Below are 21822 nucleotides of genomic sequence, written 5' to 3'. Positions count from 1 at the left end.
TCATATTCGACTCCTTGGAATAAGAACTTGATCCAAGAAAATTTGCTCAGTAAAATAGTCACATCCCCAGGCTATTAGTTGTCACTCCTTAGGCTGTACAGTGCCTCAGGAAGCTTTACATTGTGTGGTCAATCATTTTTATTTTTTAAGGAAAATTTTCTATATTTATATACCATATATTATTGCTGTTTTAATTCTAATTCTCCAGTTATTCCCACAGGCATCCCCAGGTCCTCTGGTACATCTTGAAACCAAAAAGATAACAGATCTTACATATAATCAAGAAAGTAGGATTCAGGACTTAGCTCCCACCCATCAATCCCGTGTCCAAAGCTCCCCAAGGAAAGTACAGAGAGGCTGGCATAAAATCCAAGACATCCACACCCAACTCCACCCAAAGGGTGGATGAAGATAGAAGCACATGGGCCTAGAATGTACATTTTGGCATTCTGTCCTCCTATTTCTCTCTCTTCCTTTTAAAGCTCTGTGTCCAATCATTAAGAGGACAAACAAGACAGTAGAAACAGCCCAGAAGGATATGGGAGAAAAAGAGGCAGCATAAGGACACAAATGAGGCTTACTAGATTTGTAGGTCAGGAGAGAGCCTTCAGCATATGTCATCTGAGCCCCTGAAATATACTGTCAATTTTTCTCCTAAACATATGCAATGTATTAGTCATTATCCCTGTATATGACAAAGGACCTATATCATCAAACTTATCTTTTTCTCCTTCTAAACCAGTTTCTCTTTATAACTCTAAACCCCCACTCAGGTCAGAAACCACAGAATTATCTTCAAATCTCCCCTCTCTCCGCTTCCTTCATCCAAATAGCAAATATTAAATAATGTAATACAGGAACACTGAACTTAGAGCCCAAATACCTCTCTGCTTCACCCCACCACCTGTCTTCAGCCTCTGTTAACTTCCCTTCTTGCATCTGTTCATTGGAGATGATACCTACCATGAGCAGGTTGTGAGAACTTCTGTGTATTTGTTCATAGTATCCCCTTTCCGTGGAAAGTTCTACCTTCCCTTCTCCTCTTGACCCATCCAAAATTTCTCCATTTCTATAAAATTTTGCTCTGCTTCACCAATATATATGTGCTTTGTGCCATATTCTAGTTCATCCTACTCCAAAAATTTAGTTTTTACCTTCCTTGTCACACAATGCAACTCCTTTTATGTTAATCATTTGTCCATGTTCAAACTTAGAAATTTTGTTCTGCCTCCCAGTTTGTAACTTCTTAAGATCAAGATCTTACTTATCTTTATATGCCCAGGATCTAACGTAATGGCTTCCAACCATTTAAATTCTTTTCAATAAATTATTTTAATGAATTATTAGTTTCAACCGAAAATAACATAAGATACTATCATATTTAATTACACTCATTCAGTAGAGAAAACTACATAGCCAGTCTTGAGATGACTAAAATTTCTTAGGGTGTCACCAAACCATGATTGATTGAAAATCACAAATCTGAATTTGAGTGACTCTAAAATAAGCTATTTTTGTAGTTGTAACAATAATAGTATGTATTGACTTTAAATATGGTATTTTCAATACACGCACATGAGATAGATTATATGTGTTACCACCAATTAAAAAAAATTGAAGCTTAACAAGGATGAATAACTTGCCTAGCATAACAGGTAGAAATGGCTAAATCAAGAATGAAGGCAAGCCTTTTTGTTTTCAAAAAGAAGCTGTCCTCTACTCACTATCCAGCACCAACTGTCAGAATTTTATCAAGTCTTCTGATGAGAATGTCAAATTCTTCCTGGGTTTTAGAACAGGCAAAAAAAATTAAAATATGACATTTCCTGAACCATGATGTTATAATCCAGGACTCAGCAAACTTTTGTTACAGAGGACTAGATGGTAAATATTTTAAGCTTTGTGGGCCATATGGTCTACTCAAATCTGCCATTAGAGTGTCAAAGCGGCCACAGAAAATATGTGATGGAATGAGCATGGCTATGTTCCAATGACACTTTGGAAACTTTATAAAAATCAGACCGTGAGTCTGATTAAGCCCTTCAGCCATAGCTTTCAACCCCTGTTCAAATCCCCAATAAAGGTCCATCTTCTGTCATTGCAAACAGACAGACAATGTGCTAGTTTAAGATCATTAATTAATCATTCATACTACACTTATATTAGATATTTAGGGCACAAAGCAGCATAAAACATGGAAATTGACAAAATTATTTATAATATAATTATATATAATATAATATATACATTATGTATAATTATATATAAAATTATATATAATTTAAATTATATATAATATATAATTAAGACTCCAAAACACATGTTGTTCCCTCAAAAGATATTGAGATAATCTACTAAAACACAAAATTTAAAAGTGTAAAACATTTTCCCTGCAGTTGCTTGGATATAGGATATGTAATTAATAGATTTTCAGTCTAGAAAATAAATGAAGCCAAGTGTCTTGTGACCTTTGGTTTCCACATTCTTGCTCCAGAAATAAATTGATTTGTTCCAGTGAGTGTGTGCATATAGCACCTTGGACTGGAGATGATTCAATAATGAGCTGATCTTTCATGAGAAAAGGCCTTGTGTTAGAGAATAGGGAGTAAGATGACAGAAATCACAGCACAGATAAAACTTGCTCTTAATAGAGATGAATTTTGTTTTCACATAAGCTAGAGGAAATATTTGGCCAAACACTGTATACGATGGATTTATAATGTATTTATAAATACAGTGTATTTATATATAAAACCTCCTTCCCCCTGGTAAACTGGGTGAAATTATTCACTGAGAGCTTCAGATTGGCCATACTTATTGTGAAAAGCTCACATAACATGAGATTCTGACTGCATAAAAGCACAATATGCACAGTTCTTTGCTACCCCTCTGGGAAACCTGGCCTAACATCCATAATAGGAGATCTGTGTCCTTCTTCTCTCTGCTCCTGGTTCATTTGTTCTTATGCATTACCTAGTATTGTTACCTATATTTTTAAATATGTATCTTATTTTTTTGAATTAGGTTTTAACATTTGGAATGAGATATATGTGAGTATAAACCTCAATTTCAGTTTTTATTAGCTTTACTAGTATTGCTAAATTCTTCCTCTTCTCTGAATCTGTGTCAGATGATAATAGTATCTATATGATAGGTGCATTGTTGGATCACGTTTAGAAACCTGCATAACCATCATCATGACCACTATCATTATCAACATTTTCATGCCTTCTCCTCTAAAGAGTTTTCCTCAACCACACAATCAGAATTCACTGTTTATTGTTTCTCAGAATTTTCAAATTCTTTATCATATTTTTGCTGCTTTTAAATTATTTGTTTGCCTATCTACTTCCCTTACTAGATCTATCCCCTACTGATGTCCTCCTGATGTCAACTTTCAAATGCATATTAATTGAATATTTTTCTAATGATCAAGAAAATTACTCTTCGCTTACCTTCTAGACTTGGTGCTTCAGACATAGTGCACAGCAGAATGAATAAAGATGACAAGCATGAATTTAATGTATCTGCCTATGGTCATGGTGGTGGTGGTTTAGTCGCTAAGTCATGTCCAACTCTTGTGACCCCGTGGACTGTAACTTGCCAGGCTCCTCTGTCCATGGGTTTCTCTAGGCGAGAATACTAGAGTGGGTTGCCATTTCCTACTCCAGAGGATTTCCCTGACCCAGGGATCAAACATGAGTTTCTTGTGTCTCTTGCATTGGCAGGTGGATTCTTTATCACTGTGCCACCTGGGAAGCCCATGACACAATGCTAAATCCTCACAAGAGCCTCCTGAATGTTTTCTACTGTGATCCCTCTTTCAATCTTTGCTGTGTACCACTGCGTAATTGTCTCATCCCAATACTACTTTCAAGTGACACTACCTGATCAAGACCTTCAGGGACTTTTTGCTGTATTTTTCAAATCAGATGGCACCGCCACTATAAAAATAATGCAAAAAATTTCAGGTTGCTGGACACACAACAGAAGCCTAGTTCACACAACTGTCCAATGTGGAGGTTCCTTATCAAATGTCCCCTTCTAGGTGGCTTTCCATCAAAATGATGACTTAAGAGACTGAAGTTCTTTCTATCTTTTGCCTCCATTTTCTAAATCTTTAGAGTCTTCTTCATCATGCAAATGAAAGGACAAAAGAGAATGCAGGAGGTTGTGTCAGAGGTTTTTATGGGGCAGTTTGGAAGTGGCATACATTAATTTCATCCACATTCCATTGGCTGAAACTGTTATATTGTCCCCAGCTAACTGAAAGGAGGCTAGAAAATAGTGTAGTGTAGTGTGGCTGTGTACCTAGAAGGAAGAGGCAAGTTACTAAGAATCAACACATAACACTCTCAGCCATCCAGGTGAAGCATAAACAGTGTAACTGAATATGAAGGCATCTCTTTTAAAATAACACCATCTTAAATGAGAGATCATAAAATAGCTTACAGGGTTCTTCCTCATGTATAGTACTTTTTCTCATCTTCACAATGGGCCTGGCATACCAACATTGTTATCCACATTTTACAGATTAAGAAATAAAGTTCAGAGAGTTAATAAATTAGGCAAGATTACACAACTGGAAAGTATACAACAAAGTCGGAATTTGAACACAGGACTTTTGAATCTTGTTGTAATAAAAGTTTTCACTGTACTGAGGTTAAAATTACTTATGTGGATCCACTTTATATAGATCCTTATCTCAGGCATCAAAAATCAGGCAAAAGCACATAAAACTCCTACTATGTGTCAGTCATAGGCACTGTCCTAGGTTCTGGGAAAACAAGCCAGATACAAACTGCCTTGATGGACCTTACAATCTAGAAACTGTTTTCCAGTATTTTTTACTACAGACAGTATGTTCCACTCAGATACGGTCCCTGATTATTCATTATCCTTGATCCTGATAGCATGATACTAAACTCTCTCTTAGCTTATATATTCTTAGTTTTCTGCTTACCAATATGCACTCACTGATTCTTTGTCTTCACAGTCTAGGTTGAGTATTAGCCTTATTTTTACTCTAAGATTTATATACTATACCAACACCTACTATCTTTTTTCTCTGACCAAAGTCTAGAGTCTATACCTTTTAGTGAAATATGTGATTACATGCTTCCTAGTATTGTTTGCTAATTTTATACATTATTCCAGACATCTCTAAGCCTATATAGCTCAATTTAATTCCAACAGAATTGCCTTAATTTATGTCCTTGATTGTTATTGTGAGCAGACATTGAAAAAACAGTCATATGAAGACCACCTGTATATTTGCTATAAAGCTGTAGCTGAAAATATTGTTGTTCAGTATTGCTTTGATAAGGTCAGTTGTGATAAATTCTTATGAGAATATACTATCTGAGAAAATGCAAAAGAAAAAACTTAAAAAAAAAACCCTAGAATACTTGCTTCTAAAGGATAATAAGAATTACCTAATTATATTTTACTTTGGCCCTGGGGTCTCTGGATTCTGAGCAGTAATCTCTATTTAGTATGTTTGCCTTTTCTTTTTCAGGGCTATGATTTTTAAAAAACAACTCAGTGACACATATATTAACATCTCTTAATTTACATGCTGGTTAGGTTCCTGGAAAGTGGCAAATGATTCAAAAACACTTAAATCAAATTGAAATTTTGCATAAGAAAAAAAGGAGATACATTCTGGTAGGTTTTTGAAACTTCAGTTATGCCTCCTTTTTTCCATATCACATCAGTATTAACTGTAAATAAACAGTTTATGTAAATATATGAACATTAAAAATACTTATTCATGAACAGACAAAAGTCTCTAAAAATGCTCAATGTATGTATAATAGGGAATAACCCATTAGGAATTCTTAAGTACAAAGTGTTGCATACCAAGGTGAAGCATGAAACTAATTATGCTTATTAATTTTTAAATGTATTTGAGCCTAGATTTTTTTACTCCACTGTTGTGAGTCTTTATTCTTCTTTATCTTGAGCCTCCTAGATCACACTGCATTTTTCAGTCACGATTTCACTTGAGTTAGAGACTCAGGCATAACTTAAGACATAAAGACATAATCCCAGAATATTTGAAGGATACACATAGTAACTGGAAACGACTTTGTGGACAATGACAGTAATGTCACTTGCTGTTGGCCTGGCCACCAAGAAGTGCACTCAAACTGCACTGCCGGTGAGAGAACCCTTCACACACCCAAAATGTGACAAGCAGTTTAAGTCATGCCATTCTAAGCTTAGTACACCTATCTGTTAAGTGCTGCTAATTTCTTTATTTCTTCATTCCCATAATATGTAAGTTAATCATACATAAATTTATAAATTGACAAATAAGTTTGAAAACATATAAAAATACTTTCAAGTTAAATCCATTCCTCATTCCTAAGCCCTAATTTTCCTGATTATAAAGTACTAATATACTTCTTTCACTGGATTATGAGTACTATATAAAGTGGTATAGAGTATTTAGCAGAATGCCTTACATAATAAGTACTCACTGTCAGCCACTATTATTGGCTGTTATTGAAAAGTGACAGATGTCAATAAATGGAAGTGTTTACTGGTGCCTATGCTGTCCTTATCCCTGATATAAATTTAAAATACCTATATTTTGCCCATAGTAACTAAGAATAAGCACCAGTCAACATGTTCTCTAAACTTATTTCTACCAAACCCCAACATTAAGTCCTAACATTGGAAACTTCAACCATCAGTTAACTCCCAGAGATACATGCATCTGACATAATAATATTATAATTTTCTTGACTGCAGAAATGTCTTGGATACAAATGTCTCTTTGTATCCATCCTTACACACCCTCACCTCAACATTTCTAAGTTTATGGGTGTCTAATAATAATTAATGACTTGGCTTCCTATTCATTACACTAATTTCTATTATTCAGGCACAGAGTAATCCACAAGCAGCAAGGAAAAAAATCTTCTGTCCTCTCTTCTCCCAGCTCATTTGCAATTGGAGCTATGAAAGATATTCACCTGAAGTCACCCACCATTCAAGCTAATCCTACACCAAGACAATACTCTACAGATCTCTGAGAGGAAGAAAAGCTGCCTGCCAATGCAGGGAGGAGGAGCAGCCTGTGAAACATTTAAATGGATAGGTATTAACAGGGACCAAAAGAATGCAAATGGCATTTTAAAAGCTAAGGACTCTTGGGAAAGCTTTCAAATTTTTCTTAAAAGATGTGGGTGATTAGGAGGAATAAATTTTAGCAGTCTGCAAGTAAATTTGCAACAAATCCCTAGATAATTTTGATCTACCTTTATCTTCTCTTTTTAGCTCTCAGAATCCTAAGCAGATTTAACACTCTCTCCGAAAGGACTGTCATTTCACACACACACACACACATACACACACACACACACAGAGTGGTGTGTTCAAGTCAGTGAGTTCTTGCTCATAGAAAGCCAATTAATTATTAAGTATTAAAGAATTTGTGAACTGATTGATAAACCATTGTGGCTAAAATTGGCCATGGAGGAAATATTTACACCACAGAAATCAGCAAACACTATAAACCAAGCCTTTTTTTTTCCCCATCAGACAGCAGGTTTACCAGCACGTGGTAACACATGTACTGCTATTTATGGAATTAAATGAAATATTCAGAACTCAGCTTCTGCCAGCTATAGCAAAGCAATAGAGCAAAACATTTCTAAAACAGGGGTCAAATACTTGAGAAAATGATTAGATATCTAAAAAGCAAGTATTTTAATAGTAAGTTTGGGGAGACTAGAACCTGTATATCGTACAGACATTAAGTATAACTCTGAATGTTGCCTATAGTGGTGACTCTTCCATCTACACTCTAGAAATGCATCGAAGTTTTGAATCAAACTAGGTGTTCTTATGTACATCACAGCCGCTGCCTGGACTGAAAGTGAAAGTGAAGTCGCTCAATTGTGTCCGACTCTTTGCGACCCCATGAACTGTAGTCTACCAGGCTCCTCTGTCCATGGAATTTTCCAGGCAAGAGTACTGGAGTAGGATGCCATTTCCTTCTCCTGGGTATCTTCCCAACCCAGGGATTGAACCCTGGTCTCCCACATTTCAAGCATCCCACAGATGCTTTACTGTCTGAGCCACCAGGGAAGCCCTACAAAGACTCATAATGATATAAAAGTGACTAAATTGTACTAGGTAAAACCAGCGTAGATAGCCAGCTTGGTAATTCAGGGCCCCAAATGCCCTGTGATTTCATGACCAAATGATTTCATGGACCAAGTAATTGCCAGTACTCCTAATTCATAGTCATTAAGGGATGTCCTAAATGAATGATTCACAGAGTCCCTGCCAGATTTCTCTCTCTTCTGTGATCTATACTTTGAAATTGATTCATTCTTTAAGAGGAGGAGGGTGATAGAAAGATTCAAATACAACTAAAGGCACTAAACTTCTCTAAATTATGAGGAACAGAGAAATAAGAAGAGTAACACCAGATGTGATGGGAATGGTGGAACTCAATTCCACATTGCTAAGATGTGGAATCATCATGCCGTAGTTACGAAAACCATACATTTAACTTACTTGCACTTTTTTGAAGAGGTCATTTCTTGTGGTTTTTGTCCAAATATAGACATCATATAATAAATAAATATTAAAACATTGATTAAAATGTTCATTCCTGGGACTCTCCAGGTGGTCCAGTGGCTGAGAGTCTTCTGTGCAATGCACGAGACACTGTTTTGATCCCTGGTCTAGGAGGATCCCGCATGACGTAGGGCAAATAAGCCCATGCACCACAACTACTGAGCCAGTGCTTGAGAGTCTGAGGGCCGAACTACTGAGTATAAATAGTGTCATAACTAGTGCAATGAACATCGTGAGGCAAATTCAGATTTATAAGTGAAGATCATAAGTTTTGAGCCTTAACCTAATCACTATCAAAAATAGTCTTGGAGTAACAAGTTTGCACATAGTATTGCTTTCAGAGCTGCGGGCATATGTAACTGCAGGCATATGTGAGATGTACTTCATCTTACAAAGCCAAGAAATTAATATATCTTAGCTTGTGAATACCTTCATAGAGATTATAGAAGAACTTAGAGTTTCTAGAATCTACATTTACCAAATTTACTTTAAGGAACAATGTTATCATATACATTCCCAGCAATAGAATATTAGCCTACTACTTTAAATTATGGGCAATATGACTTTTGTAAATGAACTCTATATTTTTATTTTTCTTTGAACAATGGGTAATCCATGATCATTTTGATGATTTATATCTTGTGTATGTGTGTGTGTTAGTTGCTCAGTCGTGTCCAACTCTTTGTGACCCCATGGACTCCTCTGTCCTTAGGATTCTTAGACGTTATATAATTACATAGTAAGCTTATCTCTTATTTTGTTTTATATTCCTGCTTGTTTTGTTGTTGTTTCTGAATTACTTATGCATTTGTTAAATTCTTTCAGCTTTTTATATTTTATTACTTATATTTAAACATTTCTGTTATACCTTAACACTTTCTAAATGATAAAAATATAAATAAGTAAATAAAGTACATGTTTTCTTTCATCTTTAAAAATCAGCAGTAAAAAGATATAGGTTTGAATATTTATTAGCCATTTTTATTTCTTCAGTTATGTCTTTATCACTGATTTCCTTTGTTTTGTATCTAATGAGTGGTTATATGTTTGTTTATTTGCTTGTTGCTTTGTTTTATCTGACAAGAAATAATTATTATTAAGAATAATAATTTAGCCTATGATATAAATTGATGTTCCAGTTTGTCACTTGCCTTTTCTAAATTTAAATTGATTTAAATTTAAGAGAATTAAGAATTAAGAAAATTCTTTCAACACCTTTAAGGAGCTAAAGTTTTCTCTCTTTTGGTATGGTTTCTCCTTTTGATGTCATGTTAAAAAGGCCTTTCATAGTCTCTCATCATATAGGTGTTTACCTAGTTGCTTTAAATTAATGTTTCATACTTAACAATTTAATTCTTCTGAAGCATGTTTTGTATAACTTGTAAAACATATTACTAATATTTCAGCACCAACCATTTCATCTTCTGCCACTAATTTGATGCAACATGCTTATTATGGCCTTTTTCTTGGCTTTGAATTTTGTTCCTTTAAATGTTTCCATTCATTTTGAAGCTAATACAACTTGACTATAATTATTTTAGCTTTATATTTGGCTTCAGAAACTAGCAATACATGGATCCCCTCCTTATTCTTATTCTTAAAAATTGATAGGTATTTTTTTCATATTTATCTAAATAAATTTGAGAATTATTGTCACATTCTCCCCCATCAACATACACACACTCCAGAACCACATCTGGAACTGGATTAAGCTTATGAATAAATTAAAATGCTATAATACAAATGGTTATCAGCCCAACAGAAATAATAATACACTGTCTTTTATGGCTTCATCCCCTAACTGGTGAAGTCATAGCATATTTAGTTTGACCTAACCATTAAAGGCCTTCCAGTTCAACCAAAATTGGATTGTCATTGTCAAATACCCTGGTAGGAGTTGGGAGTTTAACCACAATAAATTTAGGTCTCTGTCTTAAAAAATCTCATTATCCAGTATAAATTGTATATTTTAAAGGGAATTATTGTTATGCCAATGGGAAAGAATCCATCTTTACAGGCCTACTGCTTGCAGTATTCACTGCCCTAGCTAGTTTATATCTTTCTTTACTTGGTATATAGTCCCTCTTCTTTCTCAAACATGTTGTTTGTCAGTGTTCTATATTTAAGGTGTTCACTCAGCTAATGTGTAGTTTGTCATTTGAGAATATAATCATTGACTTCATTCTCCAAAAACCTTAAGAAACATATTTTAATTTCTAAACTAAAAGTGATATTCAATGTTACATAATTTAAATTTTACTAATTTTAGCAGTCTTTTATGTGCAAAAGTGTCTTAATGATTACATATTAAATGATCATGAAATGTGAATATGAAATTATTTTAGAATGCAATCAAATACAAAACATTTTGATTTGGTCTATTAAATAACTTTGTGTGTGTTTTCATGCCTTATCTGAAAAATACTAAATTCTGTCCCAAGATCTCAGAGTCTGGTTTACTTGAGACCATGTGTTGCCATAATCCATCACAAACTGTTACCATGTTTGGTACGTGATTAATAACATATGGCAAAATTTAAACAGCAAAGCATACCTATCTATATTTAAGGTATATCTGTCATTTAAAGCAGATTTTATCTTCAATTAAGTAGATGGTAAAGTTGAAAAAGATCATGTGCATCATGAATTACAAATTATTCATTTCACAGACAAGGAAACAGAAGTTATTAAAGGCTATATGCACTTGCGGGTCAAGCTCTCTCAGACTTGGTTTCTCTCTATATAAAACGATTCAATGAAAGGGATGGATCAATTTTAAAAATTAATGTTCTATTATATTGTATAGAAAATAAAAGCACAAACACTACAGTGAAAGAACTGTTCTCTCTCAACAAAGACACTAAGAGGAAACTGAGTCCCAAATTCCAGGAAGAGGACTCTTCATAGAGAGCCAGAACCAAAATGTCTACAATTGAGGATGAAAACACCAACAGGGATCCTGGTAGGCAAGAGTACCTGAAGCAGAGAGCAGAAAAGTCATCCATCCCTGGCTTTTATGCTGCAAGTCTTGCAGGTGTTGGGTAGGCCATGTTGTTTTAAAAGTTACAGATTAAATGGAAATAGAGTGGAAAGAACTGAAGATATTGACAAACTTTTTCTATTTTTAATATTTACATGGGTGATATATTCTCATTTGTGGAAATTTCAAACAAATCAAAAACATAAACAGTAAGGAATTCAAGTCTCATTTTATTTCTCTGCCCTATATAGACCCTCCTTCTAATCTTACTCTCCTTCCCAGAGGCAATCAATTTTAACAATTTAAATACTTCATTTAAGATCTTTTTTTCAAATCATTTCCCTAATGTATGGACACGTATGCAAATGTATGCTTTTTAACATAAAGGAAACTAGATTATATGGGCTGCTCTGCATCTTACCACTTTAACAATATATAACTGGTATCTTTCTAGATCAGTTCATGAAGATGTAGCTCATTCTTTTTAATGATTGAATAATATTTTACAATATACATAAATCACTATTCATTTAAGCACTACCCTACAGATAGAAACTTATAGCGTTTTCATTTGATGGGCTTAAAAACAGTGCTTCAATTATCTTTTTATGTGCATATTTTTACATAAGTATGAATCCTGTATAGGTTACATACCTAGTAGAACTGCTGACTACACACATATATTTTCATAGACATCAAATTTCTTTCAGAAAAGACCATGCTTGGGAGGAGGAGATTAAGATGGCAGACTAGGAGGATGAAGAACTCACTTCCCCCCATGAACACATCAAAATACATCTACATACGGAACATTATTGAGAATTAACTGGAGATTGGCAGAAGATTTCTACACAACCAAGGCTGGAAGAGATCAACATAGATTTGGGTAGTAAGGAAAGAGAAGCAATCAGGTCAGGACCTGTGTTCCTGAAAGGGAACTCGGGAGTGGGGGCAGGATTATGTGGGTGGAGACCCTCCCTGGGGAGTGAGCAGGTCAAACCATATACTGGGCAACTCAGCCCTGGAATCCTAGACCAGGAAGATGAGTCACATTGTCTGGTTGGAGAGCCAGTGGGACTAACAGGAGGGGTATGAAGCTTGGACTCTGGTCATGAGGAATACACACATGCTTGCTTCCTCCCAAAACCGGGCAGAGAGGGGGATTAGAACTGCATGGGAAGCTGGCCTCTCTCCCATGACTGCTCCAGCATGCATCTCAGTCTGAGCCGAGTGCCTGCTCTGGTCTCACTAGCTTCACAATGCAGCTATACACTGGAACAACGACTGCCGCAGCTGAGGGGAGAGATCAGCTGTGATAGGCAAAGGTGGCTCAGGCCCAGACAGCACCTGATCAGAGCAGGGGCGGCCCTTGCTAGCACTTACTAGGGGAGCACATCAGAAGTGGCCCAGGCCTCTGACTATGACTAGGGCTTCCACACCCACACACAGACCCAGGCTGAGCCCCTGCTCCAGCCCCTCTTGCTATTGCTTCAGCACCATTCCTCTCCAGGCCAAGGGTGCCAGGGTTGAAAGTGGGGAGAGCCCTGACAGAGAGCTAACAGAGCCAGCTTGGACCTGTCCTGTAGAGCTTCTGTGCCAGCAACTTGGGACCTGCCTCATTCCCCCAGTAGAGATGTGTTGGCCACTGAGTAGAGAAGAAATCTCAGCTCACACCTAGCACTGACTCTAGCCCTTCCATCTCCAGACCCACTTCCTATCCAAGTGATAACTGCCAGGAGACCCTGGGGAGAAGCATGATGTTTGCTCATGCCAGCTTTCCCACCAAAGCCACTGGGCACACACAGGCTGTTTAGGGATGCTACCACTCAAGGATACCCTTCAAGACTGGAATGGGTAACTATTTCATCTAATTTTAGAGTGTCAGAGAAAGTTGAGTAAAATGAGAAGACAGAAAAAATTGTTTCAGTTGAAAAAAATAAGAGAAAACCAGGGCTTCCATGAAGGTCTGGAAGTTAAGAGTCCACCTCTCAATGCAGGGAACACAGGTTCAATCCCTGGTCCAGGAGGATCCCACATGCGTGGGGCAGCTAAGCCCATGCATCACAACTATTGAGCCCATGCGGATCCTAGAGCCCATGCTCCACAACAAGTGAAGCCACCGCAATGAGAAGCCAGGCACTGCAAGGAAGAGCAGCCCCCACTAACCACAGCTAGAGAAAGCCAACACGCAGCAACAAACACTCAGCACAGCCAAAAATAAATGAAGAAATATTTTTTAAAAAATAAGAGAAAACCCCTGAAAAAAACTAATGAAACATAAATAATTAACCAGATAAAGAGCTCAAAGTATTAGTATTAACAATAAAAATGCTAACTGAATCAGGGAAAGGAATAGATGAACACAGTGAGAATGTTAACAAGGAACTAGACAATATAAAACAATAACCATTCAGAACTGAAAACTATAATAACTGAAATGAAAAACACATTAGGAGGAATTAACAATAGAATAGGTGATACAGAAAAATACATAAGTGATCTGGAAGATAGAATAATGGAAATCACCCAATTGGAACAGCAAAAAGGAAATTTAAATCGTGAAAATAAATTAAGGGACTGCTGAGACAACATCAAACATACCAAAATTCACATTACAGGGATCTCAGAAGGAAAGGAAAGAAAAAAAGTGTCAAAAAAGTATTTGATGAAATTATGGCTGAAAATATATCATTACTACTTATAAACCAACACAATGTATAAGAATATACAGCTCCTCACACACAATAAATCTTAGATATTGTCAATGTATTGATGTCTGTCAATCTTAAGACCAAAGACTAGTATCACATTATTGTTTAAGTTTTTAACTGCCTGATAATAAATTATCTTTTTTAAATTTATTTTTAATTGAAGGATAATTGCTTACAGAATTTTGTTGTTTTCTGTCAAACTTCAACTTAAATCAGCCATAGGTATACATATATCCCCCTGCTTTTGAACCTCCCTCACATCTCTCTCCCCATCCAACCCCTCTAGGTTGATACAGAGCACCTGTTTGAGTTTCCTGAGCCATAGAGCAAATTCACATTGGCTATCTACTTTATATATAGTAATGTAAGTTTCCATGTTACTCTTTCCATACATCTCACCCTCTCCTCCCCTCTCCCCATGTCCATAGGTCTATTCTCTATGTATGTTTCTCCATTGCTGCACTGTAGATAAATACTTCAGTACCATTTTTCTATATTCCATATAAATGTATTAGAATATGATATTTATCTTCCTTTCTCTGACTTACTTTACTCTGTATTATAGGTTCTAGGTTCATCCACTTCATTAGAACCGACTCAAATGTGTTCCTTTTTATGGCTGAGTAATAGTCCATTGTGTATATGTACCACAACTTCTTTATCCATTCATCTGCCGATGGATATCTAGGCTGTTTCCATGTTCCAGCTATTGTAAATAGTGCTGCAATGAACAATGGGATACATGTGTCATTTTCAGTTTTGGTTTCCTCAGGGTATATGCTTAGGAGTGGGATTGCTGGGTCATATGGTAGTCTTATTCCTAGGATTTTTAAAGAATCTCCATACCATCTTCCATAGTGGCTGTATCAATTTACATTCCCACCAACAGTACAAGAGCATTCCCTTTTGTCCACATCCTCTCCAGCATTTATTGTTTGTAGACTTTTTGATGATGGCCATTCTGGTGGGTGTGAGGTGCTATCTCATTGCAGTTTTGATTTGCTTTTCTCTAATAATGAACGATGTTGAGCATCTTTTCATGTGTTTGCTAGTCATGTGTATATCTTCTTTGGAGAAATGTCTGTTTAGGTCTTTTTCCCACTTTTTCATTGGATTGTTTGTTTTTCTGGTATTGAGTTGTATGAGCAGCTTGTATGTTTCGGAAATGGATCCTTTGTCAGTTGTTTCATTTGCTATTATTTTCTCCCATTCTGAAGGTTGTCTTTTCACCTTGTCACTTCACCTTATAGTTTTCTTTGCTGTGCAAAAGCTTTAAAGTTTAATCTGGTCCCACTTGTTTACTTTTGTTTTTATTTCCATTACTCTAGGAAGTGGGTCATAGAGGATCTTGCTTTGATTTATGTCATCAAGTTTTCTGCCTATGTTTTCCTCTAAGAGTTTTATGATTTCTGGTCTTACAGTTAGGTCTTTAATGTATTTTGAATTTATCTTTGTGTATAAGGTCCGAAAGTGTTCTAATTTCATTCTTTCAAATGTAGCTGTCCAGTTTTCCCAGCATCATTTAATGAAGAGGCTGTTTTTGCCCCATTGTATATTCTTGCATTCCTTGTCAAAAATAAGATACCCATAGATCCATGGGTTTATTTCTGGGCTTTCTATCTTGTTCCATTGGTCTATATTTCTGTTTTTGTGCCAGTACCATACTGTATTGATGACTGTAGCTTTGTACTGTAATCTGAAGTTAAGAATGTTGATTGTTCCAGCTCCATTCTTCTTTCTCAAGACTGCTTTGTCTGTTCGAGGTCTTTTGTGTTTCCATATGATTTGTGAAATTTTTTGTTCTAGTTCTGTGAAAAATGCCATTGGTAATTTGATAGGGATCACATTGAATCTGTAAATTCCACTTGAAGTATAGCCATTTTCACAATATTGATACTTCCTGCCCAGGAATGAGGAATATTCTTTTCTCCATCTGTTAATGTCATCTTTGATTCCTTTCATGAGTGTCTTATAATTTTCCATGTACAGTTCTTTTGTCTCCTTATGTAAGTTTATTCCTAAATATTTGATTCTTTTTGTTGCAATGGTAAATGGGATTAATTCCTTAATTTCTCTTTCAATTTTCCATTGTTAGTATATAGAAATGCAAGTGATTCCTGTGTATTGATTTTGTGTCCTGAGACTTTGCTAAATTCACTGATTAGCTCTAGTAATAATATGATACAATTTTTAGGTATCATGTCATCTGCAAACAGTGAGAGCTTTACTTCTTCTTTTCCAATATGGTTTCCTTTCATTTCCTTTTCTTCTCTGATTGCTGTAGCTAGGACTTCCAGAACTATGTTGAATAACAGTGGTAAAAGTGGACAACCTTTGTCTTGTTCCTGATTTTAGGGGGAATGCTTTCAGTTTTTCACCATTGAGAATAATGTTTGCTGTAGGCTTATCATATATGGCCTTTACTCTGTTGAGGCAAATTTCTTCTATGTCCATTTTTTGAAGAGTTTTAATCATAAATGGGTGCTGAATTTTGTCAAAGGCTTTCTCTGCATCAATTGAGATGATCATAGGTTTTTATCTTTCAATTTGTTAATAAGGTATATCACATTGTTTGATTTGCTTATATTGAAGAATACTTGCATACCTGGAATAAACCCAACTTGATCATTGTGTATGAGCTTTTTAATGTGTTCCTGAATTCTGTTTGCTAAAATTTTGTTGAGGATATTTGCATCTATGTTCATCACTGATATTGGCCAGTAGTTTTCTTTTTGTGTTTTCTTTGTCTGATTATGGTATCAGGGTGATGGTGGCCTCATGGAATGAGTTTGGAGGTGTTCCTTCCGCTGCATTTTTTTGAAAGAGTTTTAGAAGGATAAGCATTAGCTTTTCTCCAAATGTTTGATAAAATTCTTCTGTGAAGACATCAGAATTTTGTTTTTTGAGAGATTTTTGATCACAGCTTCAATTTCAGTGCTTGTAATTGGGTTGCTTATAATTTCTATTTCTTCCTGGTTTAGTCTTGGAAGATCAAACTTTGATAAGAGTCTATCCATTTCTTCCAGGTTATCCATTTTATTGCCATATAGTTGTTCTTAATAGTCTCTTATAATCCTTTTATTTCTGCATTGTCCGTTCTAACCTCTCCTTTTTCATTTCTAATTTTGTTGATTTGATTCTTCTCTCTTTTTTTATTGATGAGTCTCACTAAAGGTTTGTCGATTTTTTTATTTTCTCAAAGAAACAGCTTTTAATTTTATTTATCTTTACTATTGTTTCTTTCATTTCTTTTTCAGTTATTTCTGCTCTGATCTTTATGATTTCTTTCATTCTACTAATTTTGGGGGTTTTTTGTTCTTCTTTTCCCAGTTGACTTGGATGTGAAGTTAGGTTGTCTATCTGATGTTTTTCCTTGTTTCTTAGGTAGGAATGTATTGCTATAAACTTCCCTCTTAGACTTGCTTTTGCTGCATCCCATAGGTTTTGAGTTGTCGTCTTTTCATTGTCATTTGTTTCTAGATATTTTTTGATTTCCCTTTTGATTTTTTTCAGTGATCTGTTGGTTATTTAGAAATGTATTGCTTAATCGCCACGTGTTAGTGTTTTTTACAGTTTTTTTTCTTGTAACTGATATCTAGTCTCATAGTGTTGTAGACGGAGAAGATGCTTGATATGATTTCAATTTTCTTAAGTTCACTGACGTTTGATTTGTGACCCAAGATGTGGTCTATCCTGGAGAATGTTCCACATGCACTTGAGAAGAAGGTGTATTCTTCTGCTTTCGGATGCAACGTCCTGAAGATAACAATGAGATCCATCTCATCTAACGTATCATTTCAGACTTGTGTTTTCTTATTAATTTTCTGTTTTGATGATCTGTTCACTGGTGTGAGTGGGGTGTAAAGTCGCCTACTATTATTGTGTTACTGTCAGTTTCTCCTTTCATGTCTGTTAGTCTTTGTCTTATGTGTTGAGGTGCTCCTATGTTGGATGTATAGGTATTTACAATTGTTGTCTTCCTCTTGGATTGATCCCTTGATCATTATGTAGTGTCTTTCCTTATCTCTTGTAATATTCTTTATTTTAAAGTCTGTCATGGTCAACAAAAGAGTCCGAATTGCAGTACTTGGATGCAATCTCAAAAACGACAGAATGATCGCTCTTGGTTTCCAAGGCAAACCATTCAACATTACAGTAGTCCAAGTCTATGCCTCGACCAGTAACGCCGAAGAAGCTGAAGTTGAACGGTTCTATGAAGACCTACAAGACCTTCTGGAACTAACACCCCAAAAAGATGTCCTTTTCATTATAGGGGACTGCAGTGCAAAAGTAGGAAGTCAAGAAACCCCTGGCCTAACAGGCAAATTTGGCCTTGGAGTACAGAATGAAGCAGGGCAAAGGTTAATAGAGTTTTGCCAAGAGAACGCACTGGTCATAGCAAACACCCTCTTCCAACAACATAAGAGAAGACTCTGCACATGGACATCACCAGATGGTCAACACCGAAATCAGATTGACTATATTCTTTGCAGTCAAAGATGGAGAAGCTCTATATAGTCAGCAAAAACAAGACCAGGAGCAGACTGAGGCTCAGATCATGAACTGCTTATTGCCAAATTCAGACTAAAATTGAAGAAAGTAGGGAAAACCACTAGTCCATTCAGGTATGACCTAGATCAAATCCCTTTTGAGTATACAGTAGAAGTGACAAATAGATTTAAGGGACTAGATCTGATAGACAGAGTGCCTGATGAACTATGGACAGAGGTTCGTGACATTGTTCAGGAGACAGGGATCAAGACAATCCCCATGGAAAAGAAATGCAAAAAAGCAAAATGGCTGTCTGAGGAAGCCTTACAGATAGCTGGGAAGACAAGAGAAGCGAAAAGCAAAGGACAAACGGAAAGATATTCCCATCTGAATGCAGAGTTCCAAAGAATAGCAAGGAGAGATAAGAAAGTCTTCTTCAGCGATAAATGCAAAGACGTAGGGGGAAAAAACAGAATGGGAAAGACTAGAGATCTCTTCAAGAAAATTAGAGATACCAAAGGAACATTTCATGCAAAGATAGGCTCGATAAAGGACAGAAATGGTATGGACCTAAGAGAAGCAGAAGATATTAAGAAGAGGTGGCAAGAATACACAGAAGAACTGTACAAAAAAGATCTTCACAACCCAGATAATCACGATGGTGTGATCACTCACCTTGAGCCAGACATTCTGGAATGCGAAGTCAAGTGGGCCTTAGAAAGCATCACTATGAACAAAGCTAGTGGAGGTGATGGAATTCCAGTTGAGCTATTTCAAATCCTGAAAGATGATGCTGTGTAAGAGCTGCACTTGATATGCCAGCAAATTTGGAAAACTCAGCAGTGGCCACATGACTGGAAAAGGTCAGTCTTCGTTCCAATCCCAAAGAAAGGCAATGCCAAAGAATGCTCAAACTACCGCACAATTGCACTCATCTCACATGCTAGTAAAGTAATGCTCAAAATTCTCCAAGCCAGGCTTCAGCAATAAGTGAACCGTGAACTTCCAGATGTTCAAGCTGGTTTTAGAAAAGGCAGAGGAACCAGAGATCAAATTGCCAATATCCGCTGGATCATCGAAAAAGCAAGAGTTCCAGAAAAACATCTACTTCTGCTTTATTGACTATGCCAAAGCCTTTGACTGTGTGGATCACAATAAACTGTGGGAAATTCTGAAAGAGATGGGAATACCAGACCATCTGACCTGTCTCTTGTGAAACCTGTATGCAGGTCAGGAAACAACAGTTAGAACTGGACATGGAACAACAGACTGGTTCCAAATAGGAAAAGGAGTACGTCAAGGCTGTATATTGTCACCCTGCTTATTTAACTTCTATGCACAGTACATCATGAGAACCGCTGGGCTGGAAGAAACACAAGCTGGAATCAAGATTGCCAGGAGAAATATCAATAACCTCAGATATGCAGATGATACCACCCTTATGGCAGAAAGTGAAGAACTAAAGAGCCTCTTGATGAAAGTGAAAGAGGAGAGTGAAAAAGTTGGCTTAAAGCTCAACGTTCAGAAAACTAAGATCATGGCATCTGGTCCCATCACTTCATGGGAAATAGATGGGGAAACAGTGGAAACAGTGTCAGACTATTTTTTTGGGCTCCGGAATCACTGCTGATGGTGATTGCAGCCATGAAATTAAAAGACGCTTACTCCTTGGAAGGAAGGTTATGGCCAACCTAGATAGCATATTTAAAAGCAGGGACATTACTTTGCCAACAAAAGTCCGTCTAGTCAAGGCTATGGTTTTTCCAGTGGTAACAAAAGTCCGTCTAGTCAAGGCTATGGTTTTTCCAGTGGTCATGTATGGATGTGAGAGTTGGATGGTGAAGAAAGCTGAGTGCCACAGAATTGATGCTTTTGAACTGTGGTGTTGGAGAAGACTCTTGAGAGTCCCTTGGACTGCAAGGAGATCCAATCAATCCATCCTAAAGGAGATCAGTCCTGGGTGTTCATTGGAAGGACTGATGTTGAAGCTGAAACTCCAATATTTTGGCCACCTCATGCGAAGAGTTGACTCATTGGAAAAGACCTTAATGCTGGGTAGGATTGTTGGCAGGAGGAGAAGGGGGTGACAGAGGATGAGATGGTTGGATGGCATCACTGACTCGAAGAACATGGGTTTGGGTAGACTCCTGGAGTCGGTGATGGACAGGGAGGCCTGGCGTGCTGCAATTCATGGGGTCGCAAAGAGTTGGACACAACTGAGCGACTGAACTGAACTGAAGTGTCTGATATAAGGATAGCTCCTCCAGCTTTCTTTTGCTTTCCATTTGCATGGAATATATTTTTCCATCCTCTCACTTTCAGTCTATATATGTCTTTAGGTCTGAAGTGAGTTTCTTGTAGACAGCATATACATGGGTCTTGTTTTTATATCCATTCATCCAGCTTGTGTGTTTTGCTTGGAGCATTTAATCTGTTTACATTTAAATTAATTATTGAAATATATATTCATATTGCCATTTTCTTAATAGTTTGGGATTGATTTTGTAGATCTTTTTTCTTCTCTTGTATTTCTTGATTATATACTTCCCTTTAACATTTGTTGTAAAGCTGATTTGGTGGTACTGAATTCTCTTTCCCTTGTCTGAAAAGCTTTTGATTTCTCCATCAATTTTGAATGAGATCCTTGTGGTACAGTAATCTTGGTTGTAGATATTTCCCTTTCAGTACTTTAACAATATCCTGCCATTCCCTTCTGGTCTGTACTCCATGTCCACCTACTCCTCTGACATCTTTTTCCTCAGCCATAAATGATGTTTGATTGATGATGATGATCCCTTTAATTTGCCCTATAAATTAATTTACATATCTATTGCCTTATTTGGGTTTTATATCTTATCATTGATTAGTAGAAATTCTTAAGGTATTTTGACTATAATTCCTGGATTTTCAGGTGGATTCTTCCATTGCCTGTGAAGTGTAACTATTAATTGCTCCTTTTCCAATATTAACACCTCTCATACTTTTCATTGCCTCATTTCACTTTCTAGAAATCATAGTGACAGATTTTCTGTTCATATGAAC

The sequence above is a fragment of the Giraffa tippelskirchi genome, chromosome 3 (genome assembly GCF_054371585.1).
Source record: "Giraffa tippelskirchi isolate mGirTip1 chromosome 3, T2T-mGirTip1v1.2.pri, whole genome shotgun sequence".
In the NCBI taxonomy this organism is placed as follows: Eukaryota; Metazoa; Chordata; class Mammalia; order Artiodactyla; family Giraffidae; genus Giraffa; species Giraffa tippelskirchi.
Note: the sequence above shows the minus strand (reverse complement) of the source record.